Raw genomic sequence first — 20,234 nt, 5'->3', positions numbered from 1 at the left:
TTTTTTTTTTTTTTTAAGATTTTAATTCTTTATTTGAGAGAAGAGAGCACAAGCAAGGGGAAGGGGCAGAGGAATAGGGAGAAGCAGACTCCCAGGCAAGCAGGGAGCCCGATGTGGGACTCGGTCTCTGGACCCCAGGATCATGACCAGGGCCAAGGGCAGACGCCTAACTGACTGAGCCCCCCAAATACCCCATAAGTGTTTCAAAATAAGAAGTGATACTAACCGGCAAACTGGAACATGCAGGTCCTAACTAAGGACAACTCCTACCCAGCTCCAGTGGTTGATATGAGGGACTGATTTCTCTTGGTTCAAAAGGTGCCAGATTTTTATATGAAACTTCAAAATTTTTAAAATACTGTACAGACAAGTCAAAGATGTTTGTGATGCAATACAGCCCTCAGAGCATGAATTTGCAAACTTCAATCTAAATCCATATTAGAAGAAAATATGTTCTATTAGCAAGACTCTAAACTTATTCCTCAAGACAGTGGGCCCCCAATTATCATGTTGCAAGGCTCTTGGTACTTTTCCCTTCCTACAAGGTTGTAGGCACCACAAGATCACTTTGATGACTGTTTGATACCCAACATCAAGCATTCCTTGCTAGTTCTATTAATATTTCTTCATTGGATAATTTGTCTCATTAACAGCAGTTCATCTCAACTATGCTATTTTTTTACATTGACCATTTTTACATGTTTTTCTTGACAACATTTTGTTATAATACAACCCTAATTCTCAGAATAGATCAATGACTCAGTTCATGAGAGCTTAAAAGCAGTGTTCAAAAAGAAAAGATATATATACCTTAAAAAATGTAAGAATGGATGAAGAAGATGTGGTATACATATACAATGGAATATTGCTCAGCCATTAAAAAAAAAGAATGAAATTCTTCTATTTGCAACAAAGTGAGTAGAGCTAGAGAGTATTATGTTAAGTGAAATAAGTCAGTCAGAGAAACACAAATACTATATGACCTCACTTATATGTGGAATTTAAGAAACAGAACAAATGAGCATGAGGGGATGGGGGAAGAGAAAGTCAAACCAAGAAACAGAGTCTTACTTAACTGTAGAGAATAAACTGATGGTTATCAGAGGGGAGGTAGGGTGAGGTTGGATTAAATGGGTGATAAGGATTGAGGAGTGCACTTGTGATTAACACTGGATGATGTATGAAAATGCTGAATTGCTAAATTATATACCTGAAGCCAATATTACACTGTATGTTAACTAACTGGAATTTAAATAAAAGCTTATTTAAAAATGTAAGGTTAAAATCAAATAAAATTAAAAATTAAAAAAATACAAATAAAAATGTAAGGTTAGGGGCGCCTGGGTGGCTCAGTGGGTTAAAGCCTCTGCCTTCGGCTCAGGTCATGATCTCAGGGTCCTGGGATCGAGCCCCACATCGGGCTCCCTGCTCCACAGGGAGCCTGCTTCTCCCTCTCTCTCTCTGCCTGCCTCTCTGCCAACTTGTGATATCTGCCTGTCAAATAAACAAATAAATAAATCTTTAAAAAAGTTATAAAAATGTAAGGTTAAATTGTGAATAGGACTCCAATATAAATTTAAAACATGAATCAGTGTATGCTTGGACTCTATTATCTGCCAGTGTAGAGAATTCAAAGAAGTGCCATCAACAGATAAATAGAAAGTACAAAAATTGGGATTTTTTGGGGGGCGGGCAGTCTATTCTTCCAATAATCACCATTTATAAAAATTTGACAAATAATGACATGATCCATCAATGTTTTTATCTACCTTTCGAAGGAAGCATAGTGAGCTATTATCTGGTAAGACAATGGAATTTTTACAAAGCCAATAATGCTGTTCAGCACAAACTTGGTGAATTGTGTCTCTAAAGAAAAATCACACCAATGATCATCACTGCAGTCTTTAAAACCAGGTATAAGCCACTGTATTTCCAAGAGACATAAAAGAGCTTCAGGGCACCTGGGTGGCTAAGTCACGGACTGAGAGCCTGCCTCTCGATTGTGGGTCAGGTCATGATCTCAAGGTCGTAGGAATGAGCCCTGCATCAGGCTCTCAGCACGGAGTCTGTTTGTCCCCCTCCCTCTGCTCTTCCCCCTGCTCATTCCCTCTCTCTCAAATAAATAATTTTTTTAAAACAGCCTCAAAGTTAAAGGCAAATATTATGTTCAGAGAGAATACAAAACAAATATGGGAAATCTTTTATCAAGTGACTTTGCTGTTAGACATTATGTAATATCAATATTATATTGTATGGGAGAGCAACTATTATTGTGTGTGCTAGTTATTGTATATATGAAAGAACCATGGTAACTGAGGTCAAAAGCCTAGGAGAGCCAAACCTACATAACCCTAAACTGCTCAACCCCTGATTGGATTGAAGTAATCAGGCTTTCAGCTCTGTCTCATGGAGAAAATGATGAACCATCTCCTGAGAAAAATAAATATCAACTTCCTCAGTCACTATGGTTCATTTATATACAATATCCAGCATGTATTAAAAAATATGAGACATAAAGAAAATGCAGAATGCATGACTGATAAATCAAGAGAAAAAAAGATAATAAAGAAAACTCACAAGTATTCTAGCTACTCAAATTAGTACAAAGGGATTTTAACTGCCATGAACATGGTAAAGAATATAAAGGAAAATATGGATTAAATGAATGAAAATGAATTTTTTTCTGTTTTTATTGAGATGTGATTGACATATAACATTTATAAGTTTAAGGCATACAGCATAATGTTCTTATATATGTATATATATATTTTTGACAGATTTTATTTATTTATTTATTTGACAGACGGAGATCACAAGTAGGCAGACAAGCAGGCAGAGAAAGAGGAGGAAGCAGGCTCCCTGCTGAGCAGAGAGCCCGATGCAGGGCTCGATCCCAGGACCCTGAGATCATGACCTGAGCTGAAGGCAGAGGCTTTAACTCACAAAGCCACCCAGGTGCCCCTTGATATATGTGTATATTATGAAATCATTAGTACAATAAGTTAACTTAACATCCATTGCCTTATATAACTACAAACTTTTTGTTGTGATGAGACCTTTTAAGATCTACTCACTTAGCAACTTTCAAATATACAATACAGTGTTATTAAATATAGTCACCATGCTCTATACTTACATACTCAGAATTTATTTATCTTTTAGCTGGAAGTTTGTACCTTTTGCCCACCTTCACCCATTCTCCCACCCCTTAAGGAAGGAGTAGAAGAAAAATGTAGTGGATCTCTCTACAATGTTAAAAAAAAACTTCTTTCTTTACATAACATATGTTAAAATTCATAAAGAAAAGGGCATCTTTGACTTGTCTGAAATTAAAAACTTATGATAGATAAAAAAGACCATATGATTTCACTCATGTGTGGAATTTAAGAAACATACAGGAATGAACATAGAGGAAGGGAAAGAAAAATAAAATAAGATAAAGACAGAGAGGGAGGCAAACCATAAAAGACTCTAAAATAAAGGGAACAAACTGAGGGCTGCTGGAGGGGAGGTGAGGGTGGGGTAGTTGGGTGATGGGGATTAAGGAAGGTACCTGATGTAATGAGCACTAGGTGTTATATGCAACTTATGAATCACTGAATTATACACCTTAAACGAATACTACACTATAGGTAAACTAATTCAAATTTAAATAAAATCTTGAAAGAAAAAGAGAACTTATGATAGTACCAAAACCAGCAAAGGACAAGGAGGAAAATCCATACAGTTTTCCGTAGTGACTAAATCAACTTATGATCCTACCGAAAGTTCGTAAGTGTTCCTTTTTCTTCATAGCCTCACCAGCATTTATTATCTCTTGTCTTTTGATAGTAGCCATTCTAACTGTTGTAAGGTGATATCTCAGTGTGGTTTTGATTTGCGTCTCCCTAATAACTGGTGATGTTAAGCACATTTTCATGTACCTGTTGACCATTTGAATGTCTTCTTTGGGAAAATGTCTATTCAGGCCCTCTGCCTTTTTTTTTTTTAATTGAATTGCTTGCTTTCTTGCTATTGAATGGTAGGAGTTGTTTATATATTTTGGACATTAATCCTTTATCAGATATGTAATTTGCAAATATTTTCTGCCATTTCTAGGTTGCCTTTTCATTTGGTTGATTGTTTCATTTGTTGTGTAGATGCTTTTTAGTTTGGTGTAGTCCCACTTGTTTATTTTTGCTTTTGTTGCTTGTGCTTTAAGTGTCATAACCCCAAAATCATTGCAAAGACCAATGTCAAAGAGCATTTTCCTTATATTTTCTTCTAGCAGTTTTATGGTTTCAGGTCTTATATTTAAGTCTGTAATCCATTTTTTGTGAGCAATATAAGATATTAGTCAAGTTTCCTTCCTTTGCATGTACATATCCAATTTCCCATGCACCATTTATTGAACAGACTGTCCTTTCCCTCCTTTGAGTATACTTAGTATACTTGTCAAATATTAGTTGGCTGTATATATGAGGGTTTATTTGGGGGACTCTCAGTTCTGCTCCACTGGACTATATGTCTGTTTTTATGCCAATATCTACTGTTTTGAGTAATATTGTTTTAGAATACAGTTGGAAATCAAGGAGTATGATGCCTCCAGCTTTGTTCATCTTTCTCAGGATTACTTTGGCTATTCAGGGTCTCTGTCATTCCAAATGAATTTTAGGATTGACTTTCTTTATATCTGTAAAAAAAAATGCCATTGGAATATTTATAGGAATTACAGTGAATCTATAGGCAGCTTTGGATTGTATGAACATTTTAACACTATTAGTTCTTCCAGTCCATGAACATGGGATATCTTTCTGTTTAAATTCCCTTCTATTTCTTTCATCTAAGTCTTGTAGTTTTTAATATACAGATTTTACCTACTTAGTTTATTCCTAAGTATTTTATTGTCTTTGATGTTATTGTAAGTGGGAATGTTTATTTCTATTTCAGATATTTCACTGTAAGTGTACAGAAATGCTACTGATTTCTGTATGCTGATTCTGTATTCTGCAAATTTGCTGAATTTGTTGATTAGTTCTAACAGTTTTGTGGGGTTTTTTGATGGAGTCTTTAGGATATTTTGTATCTTAAAATCATGTAATCTGCAAACAGAGACAATTTACTTCTTCGTTTCTAATTTGGATACCTTTTATTTATTTATTTTTCTTACCTGACTATTCTGTCTAGGACTTCCAGTACTATGTTAAATAAGAGTGGTGAGAGTGGGCACCCTTGTCTTTTTCCTGATCTTGGAGGAAAATCTTCCAACCTTTCAACATCAAGTATAATGTTAACTGTGGGTTTGTCATATATGGCATTTATTATATTGAGGTATGTTCCCCCATATCCACCTAGTCTGTTGAGTTTTTAATCATGAATGAATGTTGAATTTTTTTTAATGTTTTTTCTGCATCTATTGAAATGATCATAGATTTTGATCTTTTATTCTATTAATGTGATGTATCACATTTATTGATTTACATATGTTTAAGAATCTTTGCCTCCCAGGGATAAATCCAACTTTATCATGATATATGATCCTTTTAATGTGCTGCTGAGTTCAGTTTGCTAGTATTTTGTTGAGAATTTTTACACCAATTCATCAAGGATATTGGCCTATAGTTATCTTTTCTTATGTCTTTATCTGGATTCAGTATTGGGATAATATAGGCCTTGTAAAATGAATTTGGTGTTTTCCCTCCTCTTCAATTTTTTTAGAAGTGTTTGAAAAGAATCATGTTAATTCTGCTTTGAATGTTTGGTTAAATTCACAATGAAACCATCTGGTCTTGAGTCTTCCTTTGTTGAGAGGTGATGGGGTCTTTCTTTCTTTCTTTCTTTCTTTCTTCCTTTTTTTTTTTCTTTCTTTTTTTTTTTTCTGATTCAATTTCCTTACTTGTTATTGGTCTGTTAAGATTTTTCATTTCTTCATGACTTAGCTTGTTAAGAAGTTGCATGTTTCTGGGGATTTATCCATTTATCCTAGGTTAGCCAATTTGTTAGTTTATAATTATTCAGAGTAGTCTCTTATGATCCTTTGTATTACTGCGATATCACTTGTAATGTCTCTAGTTTCATTTGTGATTTTATTTGAGTTTCCCCCATTTTTGCTGAGTCTAGCTAAAAATTTTCCAGTTTCTGTTTTCAAAGAATCAGCTCTTAGTTTCATTAATCTTTTCTATAGTCTTTTTAGTCACTATTCATTTTTTTTTTCCTCTGTGATCTGTTATTTTCTTACTTCTGCTAACTTTGGCTTAATTTGTTCTTCTTCTAGTTCCTTGAGGTGTAAATTTATGCTGTTTTAAAGATTATTCTTTTTTTATATTTGTTTATTCCTATGAACTTGCCACTGAAAACTGCTTTTACGACATCCTGTAAGTGTTGATATGTTGTTTCTGTTTTTGTTTTTCTCAAGGTAATTTTTTACTTCTGCCTTGACCCATTGATTGTTTAGGAGTGCTTGCTTAATTTCCATCTGTTTGTGAATTTTCCAGTGTTCTTCCTGCTATTAATTTCTCATTCCATGCTATGTTGATAAGATACCTGGCATGATTTCAATCTCCTTAAACTTACTAAGACTTTTTTTTGTGACCTCTCATATTATCTATCCTGAGAAATGTTTCATATATGCTTGAGGAGAATGTGTGCTCTGGTGCTATTGGAGGAAGTATTCTGTAAATGTGTGGTAGGTCCATTTGATCTGAAGAATGTTTCAAGTCCAACATTTCCTTATTATTCTTCTGTCTGAATAACGTATCCATTGTTGAAAGTAGAGTTTTGAAGTCCCCTACTATTATAATATTTTAGTCTATTTCTCCCTTCAGATCTCAGTATTTGCTTAATTTATTTAGGTACTGGTTTCTCCCATTATTTGAAAGTAGAGCACTTCTATGAAAACTTTTATAAGCTAAAATGGTATAAAGCAAAAAGGCAATTGTCATTAATTTATATGGGAAAATTTAGAGCATTCTTAGACTCCAAAAATGAGTTCTCTTAGGTTTTTCTGATACCTTAGGACACATCTTGCTAATGAATGCACAAAGCAAACCTGGATAAAGCATGGATGCTCACAGACACAGTTCAAAGCCATGGAGGCTTAATGCTGAGGTTAAGTGCAGTTTTCAGGGAGGTAGATTGGTGGCCCCACTCTCGCTGCTCAGGTTCTTCCTCTATCATGGCTCACCGCAAAAGAAACAGTAACACTATTTTCCATTTGCCTTTTTAAAATAAAAGTGAAAATCCTCTTTGGCTGTGTTCAGTTAGCAAAACAAGTACTAATGTGGGTCTTTTGTATAAGCAAAGTGCATAGCATAATGCAATTTTCAGAAAAAGGGGGATACCTGTACTCTGATGTTGGGTGCATATATATTTACAATTTTTATATTCTCTTCGGTTCATTTATCATTATCCTCCTTTATCATTATACAGTGAACTTCTTTGTTCTTGTGACACCTTCTGAGTTAAAATCTATTTTGTCTGATATCTGTATAGCTGTCCCTGCTCTCTTTTAGTTTCCCTTTGCATGGAGTATTGTTATTCCATCTTTCAACTTAAGCTTATGTGTGCCCTTAAAGCTGAAGTGAATCTCATAGACAGCATAGAGTTTGGCCCTTTTTAAAAAATCTATCCAACCCTCTGTGTACATTTTGATGGGAGAATTTAATCCACTTGCATTTATAGTAATTATTGATAGGTAAAGACTTACTAATGCCATCTTATTGATTATTTTCTGGCTGTCTTGTAGTTCTCTTGTTCCTTTCATCCTCTCATGCCATCTTCCTTTGTGAATTGATGGTTTTCTATAGTGGTATGCTTTGATTCCCTGGTCTTTACTTTTTGTGAATCTAATGTAGGTTTTTGCTTTGTGGTTAACAGCAAACAGTAGGTATGTAAGACATCTTATAGATATAACAGCCTATTTTACACTGGCAACAACTTAACCCTGATCACATACAAAAACTCTACATTTTTAGTCCCCCATCTTTTATATTTTTGATGTCATAGCTTAGCTTTTCTTAATATTGAGTATTCCTTACCAAATTATTGTACCTATAGTTCTTTTTAATACATTTGCCTCTGACCTTTATACCAGAGTGCAGTGTTTAACATACCACATCACAGTATTAGAGTATATTTATTTAATTTGGCTATATACTTACCTTTACCAATGTAATGTGTATTTTCAATATGTTTTCGTGTTACTAATTAGCACCCTTTCATTTCCACTTGAAGAACTCCTTTCAGCATTTCTTAAAAGGCAGGTCTGCTCATGATTGACTCCCTCAGCTTTGGTTGGTCTGGGAAATATCTCTCCTCATTTATGAAGAACAGCTTTGCTGAATAGAGTATTCTCAGCAAGTTTTTTTTTTTCTTTCTTTCAGCATTTTGAATATGTCACCCACTTTCTCCCATCCTGTAAGGTCCCTGCTGAGATATCTGCTGATTGCCTAATGGGAGTTCCCTTGTAAGTTACAAGCTTCTTTTTTCTTGCTGCTCTTAAGATTGTCTTTGATTTTTGACAGTTTTATATAATTTATCTTGGAAAAGATCTCTTTACATTGAGTTTGTTTGGGGACCTATGAGTTTCATGAACTTAGATATCCAAATCTCTTACCATATTTGGGAAATTCTCCACCATTATTTCTTTAAACAAGTTTTCTGACCCCTTCTCCCTCTTTTCTTTTTCTGAGACTCCAGTAATTCACAGATTGTTTCTTCTTATGGCATCATGCAGTTCATACAGGCTTTCTTTTCCTTTTTTCATTCTTTGTTCTTTTTTCTCCTTTGCTGGATAATTCCGAAGGTCCTATCTTCTAATCCACAGATTCTTTCTTTTGTTTGATCCAGTTTGTTATTGATGTTCTCCATTACATGTTTTCATTACATTGTTTTCTTCAGCTTCACAATTTCCATGTTTTTTTTTTTATGATTTCTAAGTATTTGTTAAACTTCTCATTTTTTTATTGTTTGTTATTTGAATTGTCTGTGTTTTTTTGTAGCTCATTCAAGCTTCCTTAGAACAGCTATTTTGAGATTTTTATCAGGCAAATTGCAGATCTCCACGTCTTTGGGGTAGGAACAGGAAGATTATTGTGATCCTTTGGTGGTGTAATGTTTCCTTGATTTTTCATGTTCCTTGAAGTCTTGTGTTGCTGTTTTAACATTTGAAGTAGCAGTCACTGCCTTCAGTCTTTACTTGCTGATGTTGGGAAACACCTTCCATCTGCCCTGTTAGGGATGCTCAGGCTTTCTCAGAACTTCTATTCACCTGTTCCACACTTCTTGGTCTCTCTTGTGGCAGAATTCTTAAGCTTGTATGAACTTCTCTCGATCCTGCAATGCATCAGGCTAGGTACTGACTACTCTAGGAACCTCATATAACTGAAATTGTACAATTTTTGTTTGTGTTTTGCTTAGTTAACATAATTTTTTATCACCCTAGTGGTTTTTTTATTCTTTAAAAATTTTTTTTAATTTTTTTTTATTTTTTAAGATTGTATTTCTTTGTCAGAGGGAGAGAGAGAGAGTGTGTGCACAACAGGATGAGTGGCAGGCAGAGGAAGAAGCAGGCTCCCTGCTGAGCAAGGAGCCTGATGCGGGACTTGATCACAAGACCCTGAGATCATGACCTGAGCTGAAGGCAGACACTTAACCAACTGAGCCACCCAGGCATCCCCACCCTGGTCTTTTTAATGCTGTTGGGTTTTGTCCAGTATCTAGTAATACAAGGGTCAGTTCATTATTATGGGTAAATGATCAGATGATTAGAAAAGGGAGCTGCAGCTTCTCAAAGGCCTCCCCATCACCAGGAGGCTTAAATGTGTCCTCTGTGCCAGTGGGCAAGGGAATTATCCAGCAGGTTTGAGGGTGGTGGGTATGGTGAAGGTGGACAGCCTAGAAACTCCACAAGTCAAAGTTAGGAGGTTTTTGTTCTGGAGATGAAGTACTTTAGTGGTCTCACTGTTACTTGTCCACCTTAATGTCTGATGTAAACACTTTTGGAGTTATCTTAAGCTTTGCTTGGTGTCTTGCTCTGATTCCAGACCTCACACCTGGATCCCCTCTCCATACAGATTGTCTTTCTACAAAGAGCAGTCCTCTGGCATTATTCTTCTGCCAGTTTGTGTTCTGTGTATAAATTGGGAGGCAGGGTGTGTGTGGAGACCCACTGACCTTGGTTAGGGATGCAGATCTTTCTTTCTTTTTTTTTAAATTTTTTATTTTTTTAAGTTTCTATACCAGAAGTTATTGTTTATGCACCACACCCAGTTCTCCATGCAATATGTGCCCTCCCTAATACCCACCAACAGGCTCACCCAACTTCCCAGCCCCTGCCCCTTCAAAACCCTCAGATTGTTTTTCAGAGTCCATAGTCTCTCATGGTTCATCTCCCCCTCCAATTTCCCTCAACTCCCTTCTCCTCTCCATCTCCCCATGTCCTCCATGTTATTTCTTATGAATGCAGATCTTTCTTAAAGCATCCTAGTGATTGATTGACAGCCCACACTTCCACTTTTGTTATTGGTTGATCCCTAGTTGGGCTTTTATTGTCCTAGTTGGATTTTGTGCACAAAAAGAAATCCTTATAATTATTTATTTAAGTCAATATTATATTGTTATAGTTTAAAAGGTAAAAATCTTGTTTCCAATGAACATTTAAGCTTACCTTGCACTCTTACTTTATTTACAAATCTTATTATTTTAATCAAATTAAGAATAATCATTTTCACTTTTCCTTTCTGAGTTAACTCCTACATTTAATATATTTACATATTTAATCACATTCCCTTGGCTATTTCAAAGTACAATTTTAATATAATTGACTCTCTCAAACATATATATAGCAAGGGAAGATGATAAATGTAAAAGACAAAAGCTCCCTAAGCATTTAAATCACCCTTGACAATCTACTAAATTATCATCCTTATAAATTTTGTAGATAAAATCCTTTTAAGCCTTTCAAAATCATTTAAAAAATTAACAGAGTGTGTACAGGACATCACAATGGTTATATTTAAACACAACTTAGTAAGAGTACACTGAGTTTAAGAGATTATAAATAATTCATCCAACTAAGGGGAACAAAACAAGCATGTCAGACCAACTGATGTTCCAAGGTCAACACCTCAGGACAATAGCCTGAGCTTCAAATGAAATACATGAGAGACCCATGGAGCAGAAGACCCCCATACCTCTGGGCTGGATGTCTTTTTATAAGCAACTTTTGTTTACCATAGCATCAGCAGTCTCCAAATTCATGACTTTCATCTGAGACTTGACCAATTGTATCAATTAGTCAATTAGAATTAATCAATTTCAGGGATGTCTGGGTAGCTCAGTTGGTTAAGTATCTTCCTTTGGCTCAGGTCATGATCCCAGAGTCCTGGGATCAAGCCCCGCATCAGGTTCCCTATTCAGCTAGGATCCTGCTTCTCCCTCTCCCTCTGCCCGCTGCTCCCCCTCCTTTCACTCTCTCCCTCTCTCTCTGTCAAGAAAAAAAAAAAAGGATTAACCAAATTCAATTTCTGACAATCCAGTGATCTTTAAAAAAAAGGTCTGCCCTTAAATTAATGAGTCCTTTCCAGATCTTGGTTTTAAATTTAATTTTCTGTAACTCTTGTGTAAATTCCTGCTAGGAATATTCTAATAGAACATTAAGCCACATACTCAGATGTAACCTGTTAAAACTTCTTATCTTTTAAGCAGATTAGTTGACTTCTAGGACACCTCATTTCTATATCATACTGTAAAAATGAGTCACTCTATTTCTTTTCTTTATTCATTAAGATTGTCTAATTTGCATATGTCAAAATCTCATAATAAAAATCTATGCCTGAATCATCTGAGATTTTATAATTTAATTTCATATGACTGGAAGAGAATTACAAAATGTCCAAGCCTACTTTCTGCTGCTAATTTTCTGGAATTATTAGCCTATGACAGCTGATTTCAGTTTACTCATCTCAGTTCCCTGCTGCCCATTTTAGCCTTTCAACCTATCTTTACCTCTGAAATGTCTACATTTGAAAAACTCTCATTTAGACCTCTAGCAGTTAGCACAGTGCCTAGAAAATAATATACATTCAACAATTATTGGTTGAATGGAATGGATGATTAAATAGATCAATAATTATCTTTCATTACTTGTACCTTGGTCATCCAAATTATTTAGGAGATTTTTTTTAACTATTATTTATTACATGTTATTACTTTGGAGGAATTTAACATATATGAGAAAAGTAGGCTAAAAATGAGCACACAATAAATGTTCTTTAACTGCCCCTTTGGTTGTCTTTCTAAAACTTAATATTTTATATCAACCATAGCATCAGTCTGTCAATTAGACTCACACTCTGAGCTTCCAATTGCTGATGATTAACAACAGAATTTTATTAAAATCCCTCAATGGATATTTTATTGTGCAAGGAGCAAATATCATAACCAATGAATATTTAATTGCCAAATGATTTGTGTCACTAACTCATTCCTGACCCATCCCCTCCCACCTCTTGATTAGTCTGATGATGCCAGCCATGGCTCTGGGTCAAAAGCTGAAAACACCAGATGGTGTCATACCTACTTAGGGATAGAGGAAACAAACAAAGCTCATTTGATGAGGGGAGGGTACTGAGTAGATTGTACTGCATTAAAACCCTGGATATGAAAGCTGGAGTCTGAATAAATTTCAATAATTTCCCCATAGATTTTGAAGAGAAATGTAAAAATCTTAAAGAAACAATTAACAGTTGTAAAAAAAATGTGAATAATTGCTGACAAATACTTAGAGCCTTTAATGTCAAAGACTGCAGGTGCTTCAGCAAATATCTTCTCTCCCATGCTTCCTTAGTAACACAACTCAACACGACTCAGATTTTATTCAGAGTGTCAGTGCATCAAACTAAAAAACTTAACTTCCCAAACTCCCTTACAGTTAAGGGGGTATTCAATGAAATTTAAGTAGAAATCTTTGGTCGGTGTTTTCCAAAACTCTTTAAAGGGATAGAAGAGCCTGTTTGTCCCTTTCTATTCTTCTAAAATGCGCACATGCTGATAGGAGATCTTGTAGCCATTTTGTGACCTCAAAGATGGAAGCGACAAGCTGAAGAATGCAGAGCAGAAATTTAAAAGTGCCTATGACTCTCATGCTTCATGGAACCACTGTTCTAACACCAGAGTAGCAGACCATGACATTTTTTTTCACATGAGATGAAAAAAAAAAAGATACTTACTAAGCCCCGCCTATGTACCAGAAACTGGAAAAGGCATTGTGGAGAACTAAAAAAATGGATCTGACAAACATCCTGTTTTCCAAGAAATCTTCTGAAGGAGCTAAAACATGTGTGCCTACCATAAGCAAACCAGACAGAAAGTAAAAAGGTCAGAGAGGAGCTGGCAGTAAGACATTAGCTTAGGATGAGGCACCTGGGTGGCTCAGTTGTTAAGCGTTTGCCTTTGGCTCAGGTCATGATTCCAGGGTCCTGGGATGGAGTCCAGCAACCAGCTCCCTGCTCAGCAGGAAGCCCCCTTCTCCCACTCCGGCTCCCCATTCTTGTGTTCCCTCTCTTGCTATGTCTCTCTCTCTCTCTCTCAAATAAATAAATAAATAAATAAAATCTTTTTAAAAAAGACATTAGCTTAGGAGAGTTTCCTGAAGAAGGTGCGGTGTGCAGGTTTTAAACTGAGCACACTTGGCAGGGGGTAGGGGGACGCCATCACTGTCTTCAGAAGACAGGGAAATGGTGTGTTTTCTTGAGAGAGAGAGGCTCATATGATTGATAGTCCCTTCTTTCTAACTGCTTTCTACATAATTCATCCAAATGTAAGAGCCACTAGAGGCTGAAACTGAAGGATGCCATTAGGAGTTTTGCCAACTCTTAAGCATTCTCATAGAAGAAATTCCTCATTTCATGTCAGTGGAAGGAAACCATTAAAGCAATATGACAGCTGTTACCTCCACTAAACGGTAGCTGAACAATTTAGCACTGAGATTGACAAGAGGCAGAATTAATTGTCCTGCCCCTCATCAAATCATCAATGCAGGAAGTGAGCAAGTGTGCTTACCAGCCCTCCCCAGAATCCCAGGACTCTTCCACTACAGTAAATTCCTGTTTTTATTACAATTTTTCTGGTATTGTGTATGAAAATAGTTCCCACAGCCTCTCCCAAACTTATTTCAGATTTCATAATTTTGGCCAGTCTAATAGGATTATAAGGGGGTCTCACTGTGATTTTAAGGTGTGTTTCCATGAATACAAATGATGCTAAACACCTTTGATATGTTTATTAGACATTTGGAATTCCTCTTTTTGAAGGAGTAGCCTACTCAAATACTATGTGCATTTTTATTCTAAATTATCTGTCTTTTTCTCATTGATTGGCAGGCATTTGAAAAAATATATATATATATTCTTGATATAAGCCAGTTATATCTATTGTAAATATCTTCTCCTAGTCTCTGGTCTTATGATGATGCGGATGGTGTCTTTTGATGATGAGAAATTCTTAATTTTAATCTTGTCCTATTTACTAATCTTTTCCTTTATGGCTAAAAGGGTATTTATATAATATTTAAGAAATTCTCACTCCCAGGTCTTGAAGATATCCTTCTCTATTATCTTCTAAAAGTGTCATAGTTTTGGTTTTCCCATATAATTTGCCTATTAATGATTTTTGTGTGTAATGTAAGATACAGGACCATTTTCATTCTTTTTTCCATATGAAATCCCAATTGTTTCACCAGCCGCTGATGAAAAAATCCATCTTTTCATCACTTTGCTATGCTAACTGTCATACATCAAATGTCCATATGTGTCTAGGCTTATATCTGTGCACTCCCTATGATCCATGCATCGATCTCTCCATCCCCAAGCCAATGCCACACCTTCTTAATTATTACAGTGTTGTATTAAGTCTTGACATCTTATAGGGCAAATATTCCAACCTTGTTTGTTTCAGCTTTCTAGGCCCTTTCCAGTTCCATATAAACTTTAGAATGTTTGCCAAGTTCAACGACTTGAACTATTATTTTTTATTATGAATAATGTATGATGTACTATAAGTACATTGAATGTTTACTATAACTAATAATTATATAATTAATCTATGGTTTATTTAACTATATTATAAACCATATTACCCTATAGGTTAGGGAAATAGATTAGGAAAACTGATATATTTACAATATTCAGTCCTCTAATCCATAAATTGTTATAATTCTATTTATATCTCCTTTGATATCTCTCAATAAAGTTTTATAATTTTATCCATAACATTTTTATTAAATTTTCTTCCTAGGTACATCTCATATTTTGGTGCTATTGCAAATGGAATCTTTTTTTTTTCATTTCCCAATATTTTGTTGTTGGTATATAGAAATACAATGGATCTTTTTTATATTCAGAAAATTTGTTCGTCTCTTCTTATTAGTTCTAATATCTTTAGTTTTAATTTGAATTTTCAATTTTATAAGAATATTGTTTTCTACTTTTTCCACCATTTATTTCTTTTTATTATCTTACTTTATTGGCTCAGAACACACTACTATATCAAGTAGAGGTGATGATAGAAGGAACCCTTGTCTTGTGCTGATCTAAAAATGTCACCATTTAGAATGATATTTGCTGGGGCATCTGGGTAGCTCAGTAGGTTAAGCATCTGACTTTGGCTCATGTCATGATCCTGGAGTCCTGGGATCAAGCCTCAGGTTGGGCTCCCTGCTCAGCGGGAGTCTGCTTCTCCCTCTGCCCCTTCCCTCCACTTGCACACTCGCTCTCTGTCTCTCACACACACACTCACTCTCTGTCTCTCAAATAAATAATAAAATCTTTTAAAAACATGAATTTTTAAAAAAGTGATATTCTCTATATATTTTATTTTTACTTTTGTTGAATAGACAGGTAACATTGTATAAGTTTAAGAATTATAGCATATTACTTTGATACATTTATATATTGCAATGTGATTGCTGATATATGTACCACATTACATAATTATTGTACAGTATTACGGTCTATATTCATTATACCGTGATTCTAATGTGTTCTTTATCTCATTTATTTGAGTTCTTCAGCTCCAGAATTTCTAGGTTCTTTGTTAGAATTTTAATCTCTTTGGTAAATAAAGTACTCCTTCTATTTGTTGATTTTATTCCTGATATCTTTGTGTTGTCTTTCTGAGTTTTCTTGTAGCTTATTGAATTTCTTCATAATAGCTATTTTGAATTCTTTATCTCTTAGATAACTGGTAAATAATAGATAACAATATGCCATGTCTTTGGGTTTGGATGCTGGAAAATATCAGCCCCTAATGCTGGGAGCCTGCACATACAGAGAAATAAAGGTGGTGGAGAAAAGAAAAAGGGTGTTGGTAGACGGGGGGGAGGTACGTACTTAGCACATAGGGCTTTGGGTATGCCCACAGCCAGGTAAAAGGATCCTCAAAGTAGGGTGGTGGTGATGGTCCCAGAGTTCCATGGATGGTTATCTTGCCAGAATCCCAGAGCGGACAGCAGGAGACATTTACCTTTAGCTCTCTTTGCCAACTTTTTCCCCTTTTCACCTCTAGTCACTGTGGTGTCTCCTCAGAGAGAACAATGGGTCCCCCAAAACTACAGTGCACATAGCCAGGCCGACCTCCTACTCACCCCCACCTCCTCTGCCAAAAAGGTCATGGTGGCCAGTTGCCAGACCTTCCACCACCTTCTCTGATGCTGCCTCTACCACCACTCCCTTTGCTTCCCAGCCTCATTCCCAGTCCAATCCACCAACTTTGGGATGCACAGATGAATGGACCTTTCAGGTGTCCCGGTGTGCTATGCAGAGGCACTTTTTTTCAGTTGAGGATGTCTGATTAGTTGTAGATAAAAAGGGAGAGGAAAAAAAGCAATTCACAATGCCATGATGTTGATATCAGTCTTCTGTGTGATCTTTGAAGTTAACTTTCATCATAGAAGGTCCCTTTCATTCTCGCTTTGGTAAGATGTTTTTTTAAAAATCACAAATGTGGGGCACCTGGGTAGCTCAATTGGTTAAGCGTCCAACTCTTGATTTCAGCTCAGGTCATGATCTCAGGGTCCTGAGATGAAACCCCACATGGCATTCCCTGCTCAGGTAGAATTAGGCTGACAATTCTATCTGCCCTTCCTTCCTGCCCGTTTGTGCATACATGCAGGTGCTCTCTCTCGCTCTCGCTCTCTCTCTCTCTCTCTCTCTCTCAAATAGATGACTAAATCGTTTTTTTAAAAAAATCATGAATGTGGGCGCCTGGGTGGCTCAGTGGGTTAAGCCTCTGCCTTTGGCTCAGGTCATGATCTCAGTGTCCTGGGATGAGTCCCGCATTGGGCTCTCTGCTCATCAGGGAGCCTGCTTCCCCCCTTCTCTCTGCCTGCCTCTGCCTACTTGTGTTCTCTCTCTCTGTCAAATAAATAAATAAAATCTTTAAAAAAAATCATGAATGTATGTTAAGTTTTATCAAATGCTTTTTCTTTATCTACTTAGAAGATGGTAATTTTTTTTTAATATGGTAACACAGTGGACTACATTTGTTGATTTTCTAGTGTTAAGCCAACCTTGAATTCCTGGGACACGATGTATTGTCCTTTTATATGCTACTAGATTCAGTTTGTGGATATTTTGGTTTGGATTTTTGCATCTGTGTTCATGAGTGAGATGTCCCATAACTTTCTTTTCATGCATTGTCTTTACCATATTTTAGTATCAAGGTTATACTAGTCTCAAGAGTTGGGAAGTGTTTTTTCTTTTTCTACTTTCTGAAAGAGTTGGTTTAAGATTAAAATTAGTTCTTCCATTGGTAGTACTTGCTGGTGAATCTGGGTGTGGAATTGTTTTAGGAGAAACATTTGGATTATAGATTTAGTTTCTGTAATTATTATAAGTAGAAAGGATGGATATAAGCCTTCTCTCCCAAATGGGAAATTTTTGAAAATTAAAGGGGTTAGGAAAATAATTAATAGATTTTAATCTATAATAGGTGTAAACTTGGACTTTTCTGCACAAAATGGGACATATGGGCACCATAATGATAAGATGGCCTCTTTCTGATTATAAATTTCCTACTTCTTCCTGTGTTAACTTTGGTAAGTTGTGTTTTTTAGGAATTTGTACATTTTGCCTTAACTTTTAAGCTTATTGACATACAGATTTCATGTTAATTTTTTTCTTTTCAATGTGTTTTTTTTTCTAACTTTGTTGATTGTGTTAATCTTATATTTTCTTTTTAATACCTATAATATCTGTAAGTGTATAATGTCTTTTTGTTTCTGGATGTTGATTATTTGTTGTACCTTCTCAGTTTCTTCATCATTCTTGAAAGAGATAGTTTAATTTTATTAAACTAAATGAGCAACTTTTGGCTTTGTTGAGCCTCTTTATTTTATAATTGTTTTCTATTTCAAAATGTCTCCTTTAATCTTCATTATTTTCTTCTTTCTGGTATACCTCTAATTTTTTCAAATGAATGTTTAGTTAGTTAAGTTTCAAATTTTCTAAACATACATATTTTGAGATTATAAATTTCCCTTTCTGTACTCATGTCATAAATTTTGATATAGAATTACTTTGTTACTATTCTGCTTAATATATTTTCTAATATTTTAATGATCTTGTTTTGATGCCTGATTTTTTTTTAGTCTCTAATATATGGGTTTGTTTTTTTTTTTTTACCTCATTCTAATTTTTGCAGATTTCTAATTTATGATCTAAGAACATGCTCTGTATAATTTTAAACTTTTAAAATGTATTGAGACTTGCTTTATGGTTTGTTTATATTTCGTAAATGTTCTGTATGCCTAAAAATATGTATTCTGCAGTGATTAGGTGGAGATCACACTATGTCAATTTTATTATCTTATTAAAATCTTTTACATCTTTGTATGTAAAAGATGTATGTAAAAGATGAGTGACTCCATCCATTGAGTGTCTGCCTTCGACTGGGGTCATGATCCCAGGGTCCTGGGATAGAGGCCCACGTCAGACTTCCTGCTCGGTGGGAAGTTTTCTTCTCCCTCTCCCACTCCCCCTGCTTGTGCTCTCTCTCTTGTTCTCTCTGTGTGTCAAATAAATAAATAAATAATCTTAAAAAATGAAAATAAAAATCTTTTACATCTTCACTGATTTTTTTTGCTTGCTTTTTCTGTTAGTAACTGAGAGATGTATTATGAAAAATCACTCCATCTATACTTGTGTCTTTGCCTATTTCTCCTTGAAGTTCTGTCATTGCTTGCCTTATATATCTTGAGGGTTATATATTGGAAATATACAATTTTTTCAAAAGATTTTTATTTATTTATTTGTCAGAGAGAGAAAGAGCAAGAGAGCAAGTACAAGCAGGGAGAACGGCAGGCAGAGGCAGAGGCAGACTCCCCGCTAAGCAGGGAGCCTGAAGCAGGACTCAATCCCAGGACTCTGGGGTCATGACCTGAGCTGAAGGCAGACGCTTAACTGACTGAGTTACCCAGGCATCCAGAATACATACAGATTTAAAACTGTCATATAGTTCCCTTCATCACCACAAAGTGACCTTCTTTACTACTTTAATCTTATTTTCTTTAAAGGTATATTTTTAAATAGGTAACACTTTCTTTGGCTTAGAATGTTTTGGCACGTCTTTTTTTTCTTTCTTTTTTTTATTTTAAAGGTTTTATTTATTTATTTGACACAGAGAGAGAGAGTGAGAGAGGGAACACAAGCAGGGGTAGTGGGAGAGAGAGAAGCAGGCATCCCATCAAGCAGGGATCCCGATGTGGGACTAAATCCCAGGACCCTGGGATCATGACCTGAGCCAAAGGCAGACGCTTAATGACTGAGCCACCTAGGCAACCTTGTTTTTTAAAGATTTTATTTATTTATTTGACAGAGAGAGGGAGAGAGAGAAGAGAGAGTATGAGTGGGGGAAGGGGCAAAGGGAAAGGAAGAAACGGACTCCCTGCTGAGCAGAGGGACATCCCCCTCCCCTCCCACACACACCCATGCAGGCCTCAATCCCAGGACCCTGAGATCATGTCCTGAACCGAAGTCAGACATTTAGCTGACTGAGTCACCCAGGCATACTGTTTTGGTATGTTTTGTCTAATCATTCAACTTTCAATTTTTCTGTATAAGGATACAGAAAGACATGTTTCTTATAAATAGCATAAAATACAATTTATTATTATCAAGTTTGAAAGTCTTTGTTTTTTAACTGGAGCATTTAGTTCCTTTATATGAAACATAATTAATACTACATTGTTAAGGCCACGG

This window comes from Enhydra lutris, unplaced genomic scaffold (genome assembly GCF_002288905.1).
Source record: "Enhydra lutris kenyoni isolate GAN:26980312 unplaced genomic scaffold, ASM228890v2 scaffoldscaffold29, whole genome shotgun sequence".
Lineage (NCBI taxonomy): Eukaryota > Metazoa > Chordata > Mammalia > Carnivora > Mustelidae > Enhydra > Enhydra lutris.
This window is presented reverse-complemented; position numbering follows the sequence as displayed.